The sequence below is a fragment of the Ursus maritimus genome, unplaced genomic scaffold (genome assembly GCF_017311325.1).
Source record: "Ursus maritimus isolate PB19 unplaced genomic scaffold, ASM1731132v1 scaffold_25, whole genome shotgun sequence".
Taxonomy (NCBI): domain Eukaryota; kingdom Metazoa; phylum Chordata; class Mammalia; order Carnivora; family Ursidae; genus Ursus; species Ursus maritimus.
Window position 1 is genome coordinate 22129197 of NW_024425008.1, and position 17384 is coordinate 22146580.

Here is a 17384-nt window from a genome sequence, read left to right on the forward strand (position 1 = left end):
CATTAATTAGGAAGATACTAATTAAAAAATTACCAATAAGCAATTTATTAGAAAGATATGGAAAGGGGCGCCTGGGTGGCACAGCGGTTAAGCGTCTGCCTTCGGCTCAGGGCGTGATCCCGGCGTTATGGGATCGAGCCCCACATCACGCTCTCCCACTATAAGCCTGCTTCTTCCTCTCCCACTCCCCCTGCTTGTGTTCCCTCTCTCGCTGGCTGTCTCTATCTCTGTCGAATAAATAAAATCTTTAAAAACAAAAATTAAACAACAACAAAAAAAAGATATGGAAAGAGCTAGAGAAGAAACTATAAATCCACGGAATATAACCTACAGCATGATCAGCCACATCTTCACACACACACACACACACACACACACACGCGAGAGAGAGAGAGAGAGAGAGAGAGAGAGAGAGAGAGAGAGAGCATTACCAGAAGATGTTTATGGATCTCTGCTTAATGTGAACAGTTCCTGTCCTCTCTCCTTTCTCATGCCTGCTTCTTGAAGATACAATGTAATAAAAGGTCCAACACCATTCATATCATCATTGCCCCTGGGGAATTCTCCTTGTAGATGCAGGATCCCTGGGGAAGTTTAGCCATGTTTGAATCATTCTTTAGAGACCTTGTTTAAAATAAAGGCCAGATTTTTAAATGCATTTATACAGATATCAAAATATCTACTGAATTCTCTCCACTGACAGTTCACATTTCTGAATGAGGGATACCAGTTAGCTTGAGAGTTCTCTAGAAGTTTAACTTCTAAGTACTTAACAAGTACGTTACCACCTTTGTATTGTGTCATGCTGGCCCCGTTAAGAAATGCCATATTTATTCCAGCTACAAACACTATATTTATTTAAAAGAAGGAAAGAAGGAAGGGGGGGAGGGCAGGTGCTCATTTTCAGCGTTTGCACACATTAGGGAGGGACAGGCTTTACTTGGGACCTCTGGGTCTCACTGACACATAAAAGAAAGAATATATTCTCTGCCACTGAAAATTGACAAAGCTGTATGATGTGAGCTAAATGCAGTGAATGTTCAGTTACCCATGCGGAAACTATTTATAAAGGATCACTAAGTATAAACTAATACACTATATGCCACTCACTGAGAGCCAAGGAATTGGTTGATGATGAAACAAAACCAAACAAGGAATTTGTATACGTGAACTAACCTGAGATTAACTAAGTCCTCCTCCCGCTACCCCCACCTGCAATAGGAAAATAACTGACAGGTGCAGGGAAGGAAGTTCTGAGGGCATTATCTGTGAGATATGTGTAAGGTCTGAGAACTGGGACAAAGAGAAGGTGGGAAGTTAATGCAGATAGAGGTAGGACTGCCTTGAATGTTTGAGAAGAATCATGGCTAAGATCTATCAAGATTCCCTCATTTCTAGAGTTGCCCTGTGCCGTGTCTCATCTCACTGGGTATTTTATCCAACATTTCCCCAGAGTGGCCTTTTTCATCCACTGTAGCTCCATGCTCTGTATTTTCAGCTTTGTGGCCAGAGGGTTTCTTTCACAACTATTCAACTCTGCCATTGTAGCATGAAAGCAACCATAGACAGTAAACATAGAAGTGAATGACAATGGCCATGTTTAAATAAAACTGTATTTACAAAAACAGACACCAGGTTAGATTTGGTCTGGGGACCATCATTTGCCAACCTCTGCTAAAAACCATTAATAGCTCTCCAGCGCTTACCAAATTAAATACTATGTCACCTTTCCTTCAACAGTCTACCTTTCCAAACTACTCTACCACCTCTCATAATCTCCCTCTGAACAAGCACAATATTCTTATGTGTCATATGCTTCCATTTCTATGCCCTTTCCTCTGCCTAGAATGTCCTTTCTCCTTCTCTCTACTTCTCAATATCCTCACAATTCCTCATAGTTCCTCTAGGCAGGTTCTGTAGATTTCACACACCACGTGTGGTGTGTGTGTGTGTATTCATAGGATCCTACACAGAATCTTGGGCACAAATGTTGAGCTGAAAATATTAGAGAACATGCAAGGCAATAGCTTTGCTTAAATTATTAGAATTATAAAATATTGGAGTAATCATATTTACCTGATTCTATTATTATTATATTATTATTATTATTATTTTACCAGATGGAAGAGAAAAGCTCACCACGCTGAAACCAAGATATGCTGTACATGTCTAGTGGACGCTAAATGTCCTCTTGAGATCCTATATAATTTTTTATTAATTAACAATGAGATTACCAGGCTGCACCATGCAATCAGCTGTATTCTAAAAGGTTCTTTATTTAAAGGATAGAAAAGAAATCTGCTATCTTGGGTCACTTAAATCTAGACTGAATAAAGCACTTTTAAAATCCTGGATTAATTAAATTCACACCCTGAAAAGCCCAAAATTAAGGAAAGCAGACGTGTGTGGCAAAGATCCTGAAGTGCTCCATGAGATGTGTACAAAAGGACTTAAAAATCTGCCTTTAAATCCTGCAATCCCATTACACACGTGTGGAAGAGAGATGGAGTCCTCCCCTGAAGATCTAAAAAGGGCCTCCCGCACATGATGGACATGAGAATCAGTACTTCTGGCCTTCGTGACTCACTCCCTCCCCCACGGGAACATCATGAATCACAGCTATTTTATCAGTGGGCTTTGACCTTCTGCACTCAACAGCACACCCAGCATGGACTCCCCACCACCAGCATGATAGATTCACAAAGAGATCCGTCAATAGAGGGAGAACGAGCTGGCAGAACCAAAGACTGACTACAGACCCGGGGCCATAAAAGAGAGAAGGGGAAAGATTTTTTTAAAGCAATAAACCAATTCATCCACCTGCTCTTGCAAAGCAGAGGATCAATTATGCCAACAAAAGGAGGCACAATGGGGACTGGAAGAAGCAAGCAGTGAATGAATGAGCTCATCCAGGGTGTGGATGAACTGAAATATACAGGCTGACCCAGGGAAGGAGAAAGATGACGCAAGGGAATAAGGAAGAAAAGGAAGGTGGGTGGCCAAGCAGGTGCCCACAATACTGGACAAATAGAAGTAATCAGGGAGAGGGGCAGAATTATTTCCCTTCCAGAGAACTCTCTTATGATGCCGAACTGGTTGAGACGCTGGAATTAGTATCGGAAGAGGCCACCTGCTCCATTTCAGAGCACAGTCATCCTTCTGATTGCCAAACGACAAAGAAAGCGCAAGCAGGCGGCAACATTTTTCTTTGTCTTTATGCGGCTTCCTAAAGCCCAGCTGAATTCAAAAGCAGCTGTGTGACTCCCTATAAGCAAACAGTGCACGTATGAGCGCGTGTGTGCGTGCACACACGTACGCGGGAGACTTGGGCACTGCTGAGTTACTGAAATGAAGTTGCATGTGTCCGAGTAGTCAGGAAAGAACAGAAATTACCACAGCTCCAGCCACAATGAATAAACAATTCTTAATGTTTAAGTCTTCTTAATGGGGGCAAAAAGAGTGATTTAAGACCATCAAATTCTATCAGCTTAGTACATCTGCTGAATTACATTCACTGGGTACAAAACTAAAAATGGAAAGTAGCTTTGATCACACTTCTGGTCTCTCTCAGAAACCCTCCATGAATCCCCACTGCTTTCGGAATAGTGTCTAAACTCATATGCGTGTCAGTCAGGACCTTCCACTGACGACGGATCTCAATGTAGGTTTTCTGGCCTAAGCGGCCTGCACTCTGTCCCAAACAAGCTCATTTTGACTCATGCTTTTCTCTTTGATTTTATTCCCTTCTTACCCATTTCTATCAGCCAAACTCAAATTGCCCCCCAAGATTCTGCTCAAATTCCTCTTCTTCTTCTTACATGTCGCCAGCTGAAAGCAATCTCTAGCTACCATGAGTACACTAAAGCTTTCTGGAAGCCCAGTGGTTCGGACTCCTCAGAGGCCTTCCAGAAACATAAATCGCTGGACCCCCAGCCACAGAGCTCTGCTTCAGAAGGTCCACGGCGGGGTGAAAAAATATGCATTTCCAACAAGTCCTCCACCAACACTGCGGGGCCAGACACCACACTCTGAGAACCAATGCCAGAATAATGGTGGGCATGTCTCACCTACCCTTGAAAAGCTCCTTGGGAACAGAAAAGAATTCTGTGTATTTCCATCACTCCTCAGTACAAGTTTATATTCAGTAGGTGTGCAACAAATATTTGTCAAATTAAATATATATTTTCATGTTGCTTCATATATGTTTGTGTATATACGTTCCTATTCATTCAACAAATATTTATTGCAGACACATACATTTGAAATATGCATAGATACGGTACGAATATTTAAAGTACAAGCAGGTTTCTTAATCATCTCACATTTGGCAAGCTAAAGGGAAGTCTGAATATGCTGTGATCCATTTTGCAAATGTGATCTGCAGAAGAGCACCATTAAAATTCAATATGAATCTCTGTTTGAAGAGTGTCCATCTGTGTTCATTTGTGGTAAATGTAATGACGCTCTCATTCCGCCTGAATATTCAGTTAACCCATGCTATATAGAGCCTCAGCTTCGGGACAAGGAAGCGTGGGATTTTCATTTCTCCTTCCGTGGATTTACAATCAGTTCCTTGACATCGCTCACGTTGCAGACACTCAAAACTTCCTCCACAGACCACCGGTACCCACCAGCACGGCTTGAGTACAGATGCTAGAGTCGTCCTGCCAGGGTTCAAATCCTGCTCTATTTCTAGAGTATGACCTCTAGGACAAACGGCTTAACTGCTCTGTTGCTGATACCTCATTACTAGAATAAACAGGAACAATAATCAGATACCTGCTTCCTGCTTGTTATGAAGACACTTATTGCTAGGAAGGAGTAAATGCAGTTGACCCTTGAACAACATGGGTTTGAACTGCATGGATCCATTCATACATGGAGTTTTTTTCAACAAATACATTGGAAAATTGGGAGGAGACGGGCGACAATTTGAAAAATCCTGCAGATAAACTGCATAGCCAAGAAATACAAAGAAGCAGAAGCAGAAGCAGAAGCAGAAGCAGAAGAAGCAGAAGCAGAAGAAGAAGAAGAAGAAGAAGAAGAAGAAAGGGAGTGATTCTAAGGAATACATAGTACATATAACTTACAAGATATGTGTTAATCGACTGTTTATTTTATCGGCAAGGATTCTAGTCAACAGTAAGCTATTAGTAATTACATTTTGGGGGAGTCAAAAGTTGTATGTGGATTCTCAGCTGCAGGTGGTCGGTGAGGTCAGTGCCCCTAATCCCCATGTTGTTCAAGGGTCAACTGCACTTGGAAATTATTTACCTGGCACAACCCAGAAGTCACTACTAGTGCTGCTGCATTAATATTAATACACACAGGACAACCTCCCAGAAAGCACCCACGTTTCTGTATCTTCTAGGGGCCAAAAACCTTATTGCACCCAGTTGCCATCGGGAGTCACCATCAACTAAGCCAGACAAAACTAATAAATGTAAATGTTAATATTTTAAACTTCGATGGTACTTAAAAATGAACCTATCCTACTCATTAATGTTAGCACCTTACTTTCAGCTATTTTAAGAACTAGAGGGAATGGGGACAGCATTTGATGAGGGAATACAGTGCGGCCTGCCTGGCGTCAATTATTGCTTAACTGATATCTCCATTCAAATCCCATAGCCAGCACTAATGAAAAACATTCATTTTGCCCCAAAACTCCCTAGCCCCTGAGACTAAAATTATGGGTGCCTATAAAGATCATTTTGGCTTTTCAGTTGGTAAGACTAGATACTACTTCATCCACGTTTCCTGACCTGCTCTGTGACCATGTGTAAGGTTTCAACAGCAAAAGGCCTGGGTCCATATGAACCGCGTCACATTTACGAGTAAGTATTGCCTACAAGCTCAGGAGAGCCTACGGATATGCAGAGCTCGTCTGTGATTTCAGCCACGTTGCAGTTTGATCTGGGTAGAGCTACGTTTCTCCTGTTCGAAGCTCCATGAGAAACTGGCATTTGTTTCAAGAAATGGCAATTTAAAATTAAACGCTGGTGCAGAATGTGAGCATAAAGCTGAAATTCTAGGAAATAATTTGTACTGAGCTGGTTATTTGCAATTAATTATTGTCAATATAACTGACACATACCAAGCAATGATTTTTTTTTTTCATAATTCAGTGCTTCTGGACTGGTTATAGAGTAAAGGCCAGACTTCCAATAAGAAGAGAATTTTTCAATAAAGTTTATTTATTTAGTTTAGTAATCTCTATGCCTACTGTGGGGCTTGACTCAAAACCCAGAGATCAAGAGTAGCATGCTCTTCTGACTGAGCCAGCCAGGCGCCCCTAAGAAATGAATTTTATACTAAACTTCCACCAAACTTTGGTCGTCTTGTGTAATTTTATGTATTGTGGAGCTTATCTTGTTCCTTCTTGATTTGATTCCTAGCCTGCCATAATCCATTACCACAAATTGGGTGGCTTAAAACAACAGAAATTTATTGTCTCACAGTTCTGAAGCTGTGAAGCCTGAAATCAAGATGTGAGCAGACCCACGTTCCCTCTGAAGGCTCTAGGAGACACTCCAACCCTTGCCTCTTTTAGCTTCTGATGCCCGCATTCCTTGTGGATTAATGTCTACATTCAGTCTCTGCTTCCATGTGTCTCTCTGGTTTCTCCTCTTCCTGTCTTATATGAGGACACATTTCACTGGATTTAGGGCCCACCTAGACAATTCAGGATGATCTCAGTTCAAAGCCCTTAATTTGATTACACCTGCAAAAACCGTTATTCCAAATAAAGTCACATTCATGCGTTCTAGCGAGCGTATCTTTTGGGAGGGGCTCCAACCAACCCCGTACGCATGGTGTACAGGTGTAGGGGGGTGTGTGTGTGTGTGCGCACGTGCACACATGTGCACACTTCATCTCTACCTCCTTGAGGTCAGGGATCTGTTTTCTGTATCAGTGATTCAGAGTAACAGCTCATAACAGGTGCTCATCAAATATGCAATGACTGAATGAAGAGGATGTAATTTTAGAACAGAATCACAACTCCTACACTGTAACAGCAAAATACTGGGTATATATTCAGAAGTGGAGGAATAGCCATTCCAAAACCTTCAAAGGGCTAGCCACAGAGTGTGTCACAAGCCAGGATGCACTGGTGAAGTAAAGGAACAGAGGAGAAAGGAAACAGGATCACGATCTTGGATTCAAATCACAACACTTCCCTGAAAGCAAACTGCTCTCAGCAGCTCAATAGACATTTACACAAAGAGGGCTCACCGAGGAAAGCACGTTCTAAGATGAACAATGAAACTCTGAAAGGATTTACAGAAAGTTAATCTTATTTATCCTTCCCCTTTGAACAAAATCTTTTGCTTGTCAGATTAAATATCATAAAAAATGAACTTGGTTATGCAAAACTCAGATTTTAAAAATGAAAAAAATGAACAAGTCCTCCAGCATCTCTATACATGAGTCAGATAATGAAAACTAACATTTCCATCATACTTCACAGTTTTTAAGGTGTTTTCACAAGTGTGATTCCATCTGATAACCAACAGCCTTCTGAAATCAGATATCTTCCCTTATAGATGAAAAGATATGTGTTGAGAAATTAACTTGTTCAAAGTCACACAGGTGAAAACAGGCACTCACTTGAACACTATTTTTCTGATTCCAAATCCAGTGTGCATGTGTGTGCATGTGTGTGTGTGCACATGTGTCTGTGTGATTCCTCTCTCCACTAAATTACAGGCTCCCACAGGGATCGGTCTTATATATCAGCGATTCTACTAGGTATTTTCTTAGGCCTGGTTGTATAGTATATTATAAAATAGTTTAAAGATTTAATTGTCTTCACAAAAGTATGCCTGAGAATAACCTTGAAAAAACTCGGTGGGTTCCAATAAACAGCAATATGAAGAAAATCAGAGGTGGGCTGGGGAGGAAGAGAGAAAAAGTAATGCATTGCTTATAACTTCTCTATGCCTTCAAAGAAAAGAAAAGGGTCACTGTTTTTGGAAACAGGAAAAATACTGTTCTAAAAATTTACTTTGAATTGTACTACGTCAAAACACTATTTAGCATTTGTTAACAAACTGTCTTATAGTGTTCCCAGGTCAGTACCAACTATACTGACCAACTAAAAGTTTCTAAAAGGCAGGAATTATTTCTTATTTTAGGAAATAGTTAATGTCCACATTTCACTCATTCACCCTCAAAATTAAAGCTGGATACACAGAATTCAATAAATATCTGTCAACTTAGAAACAGGACAGATTATCTTGATTGTTAAAGATCCCCAGAAAATCTCCTCTTGGGGACACAGGGTTCCCTGCATCTGCTATTTTGCAGTGAGCCATGATCCCTTCCTTCCCTAAACTAATCAAAGCCCAGAGTCCTTACATAGAAAACTGAATGATGACAATATAAGCAGCTGGACTCTAGGTATAAATGGTGTTTCTAAAATGTCAGTGCCTACCTGGCTTTAAAGCATCTTTTTAAAGGGCTATAGGCTACATGGCTCTGGTCTGTCCCTCCTGAGTAACAAGAGATAGAGCCAGAACCACACCCAACTGACCTCATGAATAAGAAGGGACCAGGAAGCCAAAGGCAACAGGAGGTGTCCCCAGTCCCAGGTGCTGCAGGTCTACAGCCCCCAGCTGTGCTGGCAGCTGCCTCAGTGAGAAATGGTCCCCAGCTCCCCCAGGCCATGTACACATGAAACAATCCCGCTACTGTCACCCACTCCACATCCTTCTCCAACGAGCTTCAATCTGCAAGAAGTTGTAAATCCTTCTCTGCTCTTTGTTAGAGGCCATCCCTTTCTTCTTTTCAGACTCCATAGAGGCCAGGAGTTGGCTGTAAAGTTTGCTTTATTTTCTTCACTCCTATCCTATGAGTCTGTGTTAATTTCTGTGAAGATCACTCATGGGGGCAGGGGTAGTGGTGGAATCTGGTCCTTATTGTATCTTTGGAATTAGAAAATTAGCCTTTAATCAAACAAGCACATCTTTGCATGTTCGGAGAGAGTATGTAACAGAATGCAATGGTATTTAACCTTCTTGAGGTCCTAGACCTTGAAAATCTGATAAAACGTGAAAATAATAATAATAATAATAATAATAATAATAATAAATGCACAAAATTTAAGAGCTCCTTGGAATTCCTACAACATATTCAGAAATTCCCCGAGGTTCTTGAACCTTGGGCTCAAAGGCAGGCACCCATACACTGTGTCTTAGTTAATCCTCATCCTATATTTTGAAAAACTGTAAGTTCTGTGTAATTCTCTCTTTCTAGGAAAAAAATAAAATAAAATAACTTCTACCCTCAAGAGCCTAAGGAAATGATAATCAGCTGGAGTGACTGATGGCACAGGCCTTGGGGTCAGGGATATCTGTACTTGAATTCTGACTTTGCCCCCTTCTAAGACGTAGGGCTTTAGGCAATTTACTGAATCTACTTGAACATAATTTCCCAGATCTCTGAATATGTACAATGAGACTTATCTAATAGGGCTGGTGTGAGGGTAAGAGAAAGAACACCTACAATGGGACTGGTGTAGTGCCAAGCACATACTCCCCAGAGCTGATTAAATGGCCAATGCCATCATCTTCAACACTATCAAAAAGAATGCATTTGGGATGCAGGTAGGGTTACGAAAATTCCGTAAAGACAACAAGAGCCTTATAGGAGAGGTGGCTGGGGGGCTCAGTCAGTTCAGAATCTGACTCTTGATTCTGGCTCAGGGATGATCTCAGGGCCATGAGATCGAGCCTGGCATCGGGCTCAGTGCTGGGCGTGGAGCCTGCTTAAGATTCTCTTTCTCCCTCTCCCTCTGCCCCTCCCACCTCCTCCTCTCTCCCACTAATAAATAAATAAATAAATAGGAATTAAGGAAGAGAGAAAAAAGGGAATAACTGTTACAACTCTGTTGTAATAAGCATGTGGCAGGGATCATGTACTGTCCACCGAATATTTCTGCTCCCCTTTCACAGAAGTGAGTTGTTCAACTAAGCAAGAGCTGTACTGTAGTTGTGACTGTGGTCAGGCAGAGACTACATTTCCCAGCTACCACTGCAACAAGGTATGACCTTGTGACTAGTTTCTGGCCAATGAAATGTGACCAAAAGTGATAGTTACCACTTCAGATATGTCTGCCCGGTGAATTTTGACACTCAGAACTACCTCGGAAGCCCTGTGGCCGCAGAACCTCTGTCAGCTTGGGTCCTGTATAACTGGGCAGCACACAACCTCCTCTCCCTTCCCCTGATCCTACCTGCATGGAATAACATGTGAGTGAGCAAAACTAACACCAAAACAAAACTCTTCTTTGGGGTTAGTTTGCTGAGACCTGGGGGTCTGTCCCTACAGCTAACGTTTACTCTAGCTAATACAAGTTAGAAATCTAAATTTGGTTTTCAGATAGCTTGAGATATATCATATGTGCATTCCTAATAAGATCAAACTGTCTCAGCTGTCAAGATTCTTTGCTTTTGACCTAGAATTATGTCAAGTCAGCACAGTCACGCTCTGTAGCACGTGCTGATGTGATGCTCTCTTAAACTGCCAGTGACGTCAGAGAAATGTGCAGACATGAGCGGTGGACTCACTACGACTGTGCAGAGTGGTCTAAATTTCACAATAATCATTTCAATGGGAGAGTAAAGCAATCATTATGCATTAAATGCAGTTTGGTTGCTTGGGTAAAACCATTTCAAAACACCTCGAATTTAGCTTCATTTGCATATTTTAATCTAAGACTTTATCATCAACACTATTTTTGCAGAACATGAAACTCTTTCCCTGACCACTTTTTTGTTTTTGTTGTCTTATTACTGATCCTATTATCAACAATTTCTTCTAAAGATAATAGCCACACTAAATGAATGTTTTCTATAAGTCAAAACTTGGCTATGCACTTTTCACATATTTTATATGATTTATATGCCAAACTTCCTACTAGGCCACATGTCAACCCTCTAAGATATACATAATACCATCCTTTTTTATGAATATGAAAATTGGTATTAATAAATTTGTTAACGTTTTGACCAAATTCACCTATCTCGTAAGCGGAGGAGCTCGGATTTGAACTGCATCTACCTGACGCTAAGGCCCAGGCAGTTTCCCTGAACTGGGGAAATCTTAACTGAACTCTTAACTGAAAATAAATCCTAACTAAAAGCAATAGTAAGATTACATCATCATGTTTGATCAGGGGTAAATAAGAATAGCAGCCAACATTTATGGAATTTCTGCTATGTTTCAGGTACTCTCCTATTCTTTATTAATTTTTAACTCCTCATAACAGCTCTAGGAATAGGTGCTACCATTGTCCCTTTCATCCAGATAAGAAAACTGAGGCCCGGAGGATTTCAGTGATTTGTCCAAGGTCACACAGCTAGTTAATGGTTAAGCAAGATACAATCAGTTGTCTTAAAAGTCTGTTCCCTTAACCACTACACTGTTAAAGGGCATGCTAATGTATCTTTGAGTTAAAAGGAAAAAAAAAATACATGACCTTGTTTTTGTTTTAGAATGATGCAGGATGTGAAGAGTCATTTCTGTCGCCTTGTAACCAAATTAAAAAATATATATCCTGAATCTAGAATAGGAAAATACAGTGCCACAAATTCGAGATGAATAGGTAGTCTTAAGAAGAAATCTAAACAGAACACACAGCAACCCCACTAAAATCAGAAAGGTGAGCAGGAACTGAGATGTCTGTGCTTTGGGCCTCAGGCAGGAAGTTAGGAGGCTTGCCAGCAGCTGATGGTGTCAGGAGTGTGACAAACGTGGGCAGGCCATGTACCCACAAGATATTCTGCCATTGGCAGTGCCTACCTACTGACACTGATGTTTTCCTTAATCTATCTTTCATATCCCAGGAACAAAACTCAGGTCGATTTATTTTTTTTACATAGTCCCTGAAGTCCCTGATTAACAAATGCATTCTGATTATGAAAGGCAGGCAATGAGAGAAAGTAGAGGTGGGTGGCAGGTAACATGCACTACAAAGATTGGTGCCAAGAGTCAAACAGGGCTGTAAGAGCCATTAGAAATCATTAGAACCACATTCTTGAAATAACAATGTCATGGCTGAGTGGACTGGAGAAAAGAGAAGTGCAGTTCTTACTCTAAGGGAGTCACTGACGTGATACAAAAAATAAATAAACAAAGCAAACAAGATTTAATCATGGAACTATTCATCTGAATGAATCAATGACACTGGAACACTTGCCTCTAGCCATCTAGCCTCTTTACAACAAGGAGGAAAAAGGACTCATCTCTCCAGCTGTTAATGGGTGTACCATATACATACCAGGTGTGAAAAAGAAACCCTTCCCCCAAAAAACTGTATCGCCCAACAAATACAGCAAAGGTAAGTTTAGCCAAAGCTGAAATGAGACTAATGGACCTGGAATCAACAAATTGGGGCTGGAGGAACAACGTTGCACTTTTTGAGTGTGCAATCTTAGGCAAGCCACTCAACGTCTTTAATTCTCAGTTCAAATAAACGGGAAGTGAGTGTAACCCTAAGAAATGCAGAAACCGTGTGGTTCAGTCTCTGAGCTGTGTCTCCTTCAAAAGTGCAGTCCAATAACTGGTAGAAATATTAAAAGTAATTATATTCCTCATTCACTTTTCTTAAAGGGTATTAAAAGTCAACCAATGCACAGTCTAGATGAGCACAATTTTTTGCCTTCTGTTTTCCCATCATTTCCCTCATACTCTTAAATTGCTATGGTGCCTTAACTCTTAAAACTGCTGAGAAACTCCCCATTTCTAGCCTATGCGCTTTGTGTTCCTTCGCATTTCACTCATCTGCTCCTCGCTCAATCATTGTTTAGATGAACCTAGTCTCTCTTCCGACCAGAAAGAATCCCTCCTCTTTATTAAAAAATGAGAAGAAGGGGAATTGGGCTGGTGAGCTGGAATAAGGGAGGCATCTGTGAACATACCTCCCTTAGCATCTTTCTGTTCTATCACGTGAGAATAATGCTTGTCTCAAAAGAGTTCGATGAACATTAAATGAACAATGTCTGTAAACTGTCTCGAAAGGAGAACTTTCTGCTTGTGACCACATGCACCACACACATAATACATATATGTCCCTACTACATACAAAGTAGATGTGATATTCAGGTTGGCCCTTTGGGTTCATTCTGCACCCTACCCTGCTCTCTGAGAAGCTCATCTTTCTGGGCTGCATCAAATGTGAGGCATTGACAGGAAGTACCTGCATTTCTCTTATGAAGGGTGCAGATCCTGTTGGGATGTCCTCTCCTCGTTACAGCCACAGCTTGGTCTCTCTCTCTCTCTCTCTCTTTCTCTCAGTTCTAGTAACTGCTCCCCCACACTGCCCCCGTCAGGCATATCAGTGGTAACAGCAGAAAAAGATGCTCTGTCATCCTTACTGGCTGCCCTGCCCATAGACCTGTCCTGCCCACATCACTGTAAGTAGGTCAACTCTCCTCTTACCACCCATTTGAGTGTGTCACCAGCTTCCCCACCAGGACCCTGACTAATACAAAAGGGAAATAAGTGTGGGTGTTTTCCACCCATGAATTCCTTGACCCAATAGGGAAAAAAAAAAAAAAAATGGCACACAGACCCTCTAAGCCTCATCTGCTTTGACTATAAGCCCCCACAGCCATAGGACAACAGCAGTCTGGAGGCGGTGTTGGTGAGTGTGTGGGGTAAGGCTGAGTAAGCAGTGTGGAAAGTTTAGCTACCTTTAAGAAGATCCATTTCTCATCTTTAAAATGTGACATTCCGGTGGCTTCTGCTGCTTTGGAGGCAACAATAATAAACTAGTCTTGGTTTGTACAACGGAAGAAAGTTTTCCTTTCACTCAAATTACCTACCAGAGAGCACAATAACGAGAAAGTCCTTTAGTTTCATATTGGTTGACTCCATGTCAGTGTGGAATTGCTTATGATTCTTCAATTAAAACATACATCCAGGAACTTTATTAAATCCTTTTGTCTTGTTCTGTGGAAATATTCTCTGAAGGTTACTTGTGCCCTCTGGACTTTTTAATAAGTGAAGAAAAAGTAAGTTTAAGTAACATAGCTATGGTTTTCAAAACCCATTATCAGGGAAAGTGGATCAATGCACTTTTGTATGTTTATTTTTAACTGAATAAGACAGGCCCAATTACTTGTGATTATGAAAAATAATTCCAAGCAAATTCCACCCAGCAGCTACAGAAGTGGGTTTTTTTTTTAATTTTTATTTAATTTTTTTTTTAAAGATTTTATTTATTTATTTGACAGAGATAGAGACAGCCAGCGAGAGAGGGAACACAAGCAGGGGGAGTGGGAGAGGAAGAAGCAGGCTCATAGGGGAGGAGCCTGATGTGGGGCTCGATCCCATAACGCCGGGATCACGCCCTGAGCCGAAGGCAGGCGCTTAACCGCTGTGCCACCCAGGCGCCCCTTTAATTTTTATTTTTAACCAGAAAAAATGATTTACCTGACCTATTACCAGTAGCCAAATTTAATCTTACTAACGAACAATACCCAAATTGCTGGAATTAATCATGGATAGGAGAAGCAGTTAAGAATTCTTAATTGACCTTTCTTAACAAAGGAAGGTCTAAATGTTTAGTCTGACAAAGTAAGTTTTGGCCTTATTTCCTTACTGTTACTTATTATTTATAAGCTGCAAGCTCTGAGAAAGGGAACAATTTTGTTGCTGTTGGACTGAATTCCTAGTGCCCGCCATAGTATGTTTATTTCTTGAATAACGGAAGGAATGAATGAAGGATGGGTTCATTTCTAATTAATTTCCAGTCCTAAAGAGAGGACTTGAAGAGAGAAAATTGTAATTGAGTCTTCATTTACTTCTACTACTTTTCTATAACTCACGGAATTTAGGTTCATAAAAGCTTCTTTATTCGTTAATCAAATATTTGTTGAGCACTTACTCCCAGCAAGATGCTATGTTATGCACTAGAGAGGGCAATGAGGGCAGTTAGACATGGATGCTTTCTTCTGAAGATGCAGTACCCAGAATGAAATATAAACCACTGCTCTACAAGGACACACATTCTGTGAGTACTAAAGAAGACCAGCTGAAATGGAATGGAAGTGCCCATGAAGGACAGCTGACATTTGTCTGGAGGTTGGGGAGCTCAGGAGAGGCTTCCGAGAAGAGGTGGCTTTTACCCTGGACCTTGAAGGAGTAACTGAATTTGAACCTTCAAAGAATATCAATAACTAATAGTCATTCAGGATCACGAAGTTTGCCAAAGTGCACTTTCACTATGTACCTTCATCTGATCCTCAAAGCGTCCCAGAAGGATAGGTATGATTGACTCAATTTTAGAGACCATTAAATGACTTAAGAAAATTTAAGAGAGATAAGTTTGCTCAATCCAGAAAGTGACCAAGTGAATGAATCTCACCCACCAGGGAGTTCTAGAATAGACAGCACAAACTGTACTCGCGAACTTTGGATTTGAACCAAATGTTCTGAATTCCGAGTGAAGAGAGATCTTTCAGCTACACTGCATTGCCCTCTTGGGGAGGATCTTGAGGTAGAAATATCCACAAATTGCATAGTAGACCCGTGAGAAAACAATGATTTACTGAGGCTCAGTGCAGCAGCAATGAAAGTATGGTTTCTTACAATATAGCTCCCCCGGAGTGGCTGACAACAGTAATAACAGCTAACATTTACTGAGTGCTTTTTATGTGGAATGCACTATGCAAAACCTTCTGAGCCTAGGCTCTTTCAATCCTCACAACCACCCCATGTGGTAGGTGCCATTATAAACCTATCTGTACAAACGAGAAACGCAAGGCTCAGAATAATTAATAACTTAGGCAGAGTCACACACACTTGACAAGTGACTACACTCTTATTATTATTAACAACCTTTTGGTAATGCAACCAAAGCTTTAATTAAGAAGACAAACAATTCACAGCCACTTCTTAATAAATTCTACAAGAAATGTTACCTGGCATCTCAGCCATTAGTGGTATTGCTGTGTCTAAATATTCATCTACTTATTTCTGTCTTCCACAAATTCGTTCTGCCATATGTAATTACCATGCAATATCCAAATATGCTGCCAATCGAATTAGGGGATTTCAGTTACCAATGCAAGAGATAAATAAATCTGCAGATAATATTAATTTCTACTGATTCACTGGAAAAGGAAATCTGCTTTTTCCTTTTCTGTGGTTATAGCCCCTCGAGGCTAGCTTCCCTCCTTTATACCTAGTCTGACATTCACACTTTCAAATTAAGTCCATGGCACCGAGGTTTTAATTTTTTTTCCCCTCCTTGCCTTTGAAAATTTCACTCCTTAATAAAACCAAACACACCAATTACTCTGGCTTTGTTTTTGTTTTAAAAGATGCTTTACTTTTGTCATTTAGCATCTGAGCCTTTAACAAAGTCAGGCTTTGCTGATTTAACATGATTTGGGTCAGAATCAACCCTGCAGAAGTAATTCATTCTTCTCTTAAGCAGAAGGAATATTAACTTAGAATGGAAAGAGCACTGGATTGACTGACTTATGAAATGGGGTCCAAGCCCAGTGAGGCCACTAATCAACGTGAGACCCCAGAGCAGTATCTCTACTTCCCCTCTCTACCTCAGTTCCTCCATCCGTAAAATAATGGAAGGGGATCTGTTGTTCTTGACTGTTCTCTAAAATATTAAATTCTATCATTTTAATGCACACAAAGTTTTATGCACCTGTTCACTTATTCTTTCTTTCTTTCTATAGATACTTACTGAATGCCCTCAATGTTGCAAAAAATAGAGGTAAATTCTTTAAGCACATTCTCTTTTCATAAATATAAATGGGTTGAAAGACAGTGTTTCAGGAACAATCTCACAGTATTTAGAATAAAGCACATTTAAAATTATTTATTTTGTTCTTTTATTGGGAAATGTTTTAAAATGGGCTGAGAAATGGTATTCAAGTGGAGAACTGGTATATTTAAAATAAAATTCTTAGCACGACTGCCCAAACTAGAGTCATATATATTCTATAATTTCTCATCTTATAGTCTAAGAAAAAAATGAATAACTGACTTCCAAAGTGTATCTTTATTAATAGCAGTGTATGTTTTAAGTTTAAGAACTAGAGAGTACATTTAAAGTTGATGTAGCTTATATCCTAAAGGCCATTTTATACTATATTCAAGAAACTATCCTGCTGTTATTTTTGTCTTCAGAGCAAGCTGCTACTTTAGCAATTAGCAGTCCATAAAAATGTGGGCAATTGGCTTCCTCCAGACTAATTAGCAAGTTTGCTGTGTTCCTGTCCCAGCTGGTCACGCTCTGTCTTTTAACTTAGCTCAGGCCTACTTGTTTTGCCAGTTCTAGAACCTCTTAAAGTTTGTCAGTAATGACAGATATCTCAATTAGCTTCTGACTTAAACTCTTCAGCAAGACAACT

General features: G+C 40.4%; 1 protein-coding gene across 5 annotated transcripts in view; it reads right to left on the reverse strand.

Annotated features, from left to right (window-relative positions):
• NRXN3 (neurexin 3) overlaps positions 1 to 17384 on the reverse strand; it is a 1447337-nt gene that overhangs the window by 852444 nt on the left and 577509 nt on the right. The window lies entirely within an intron of this gene.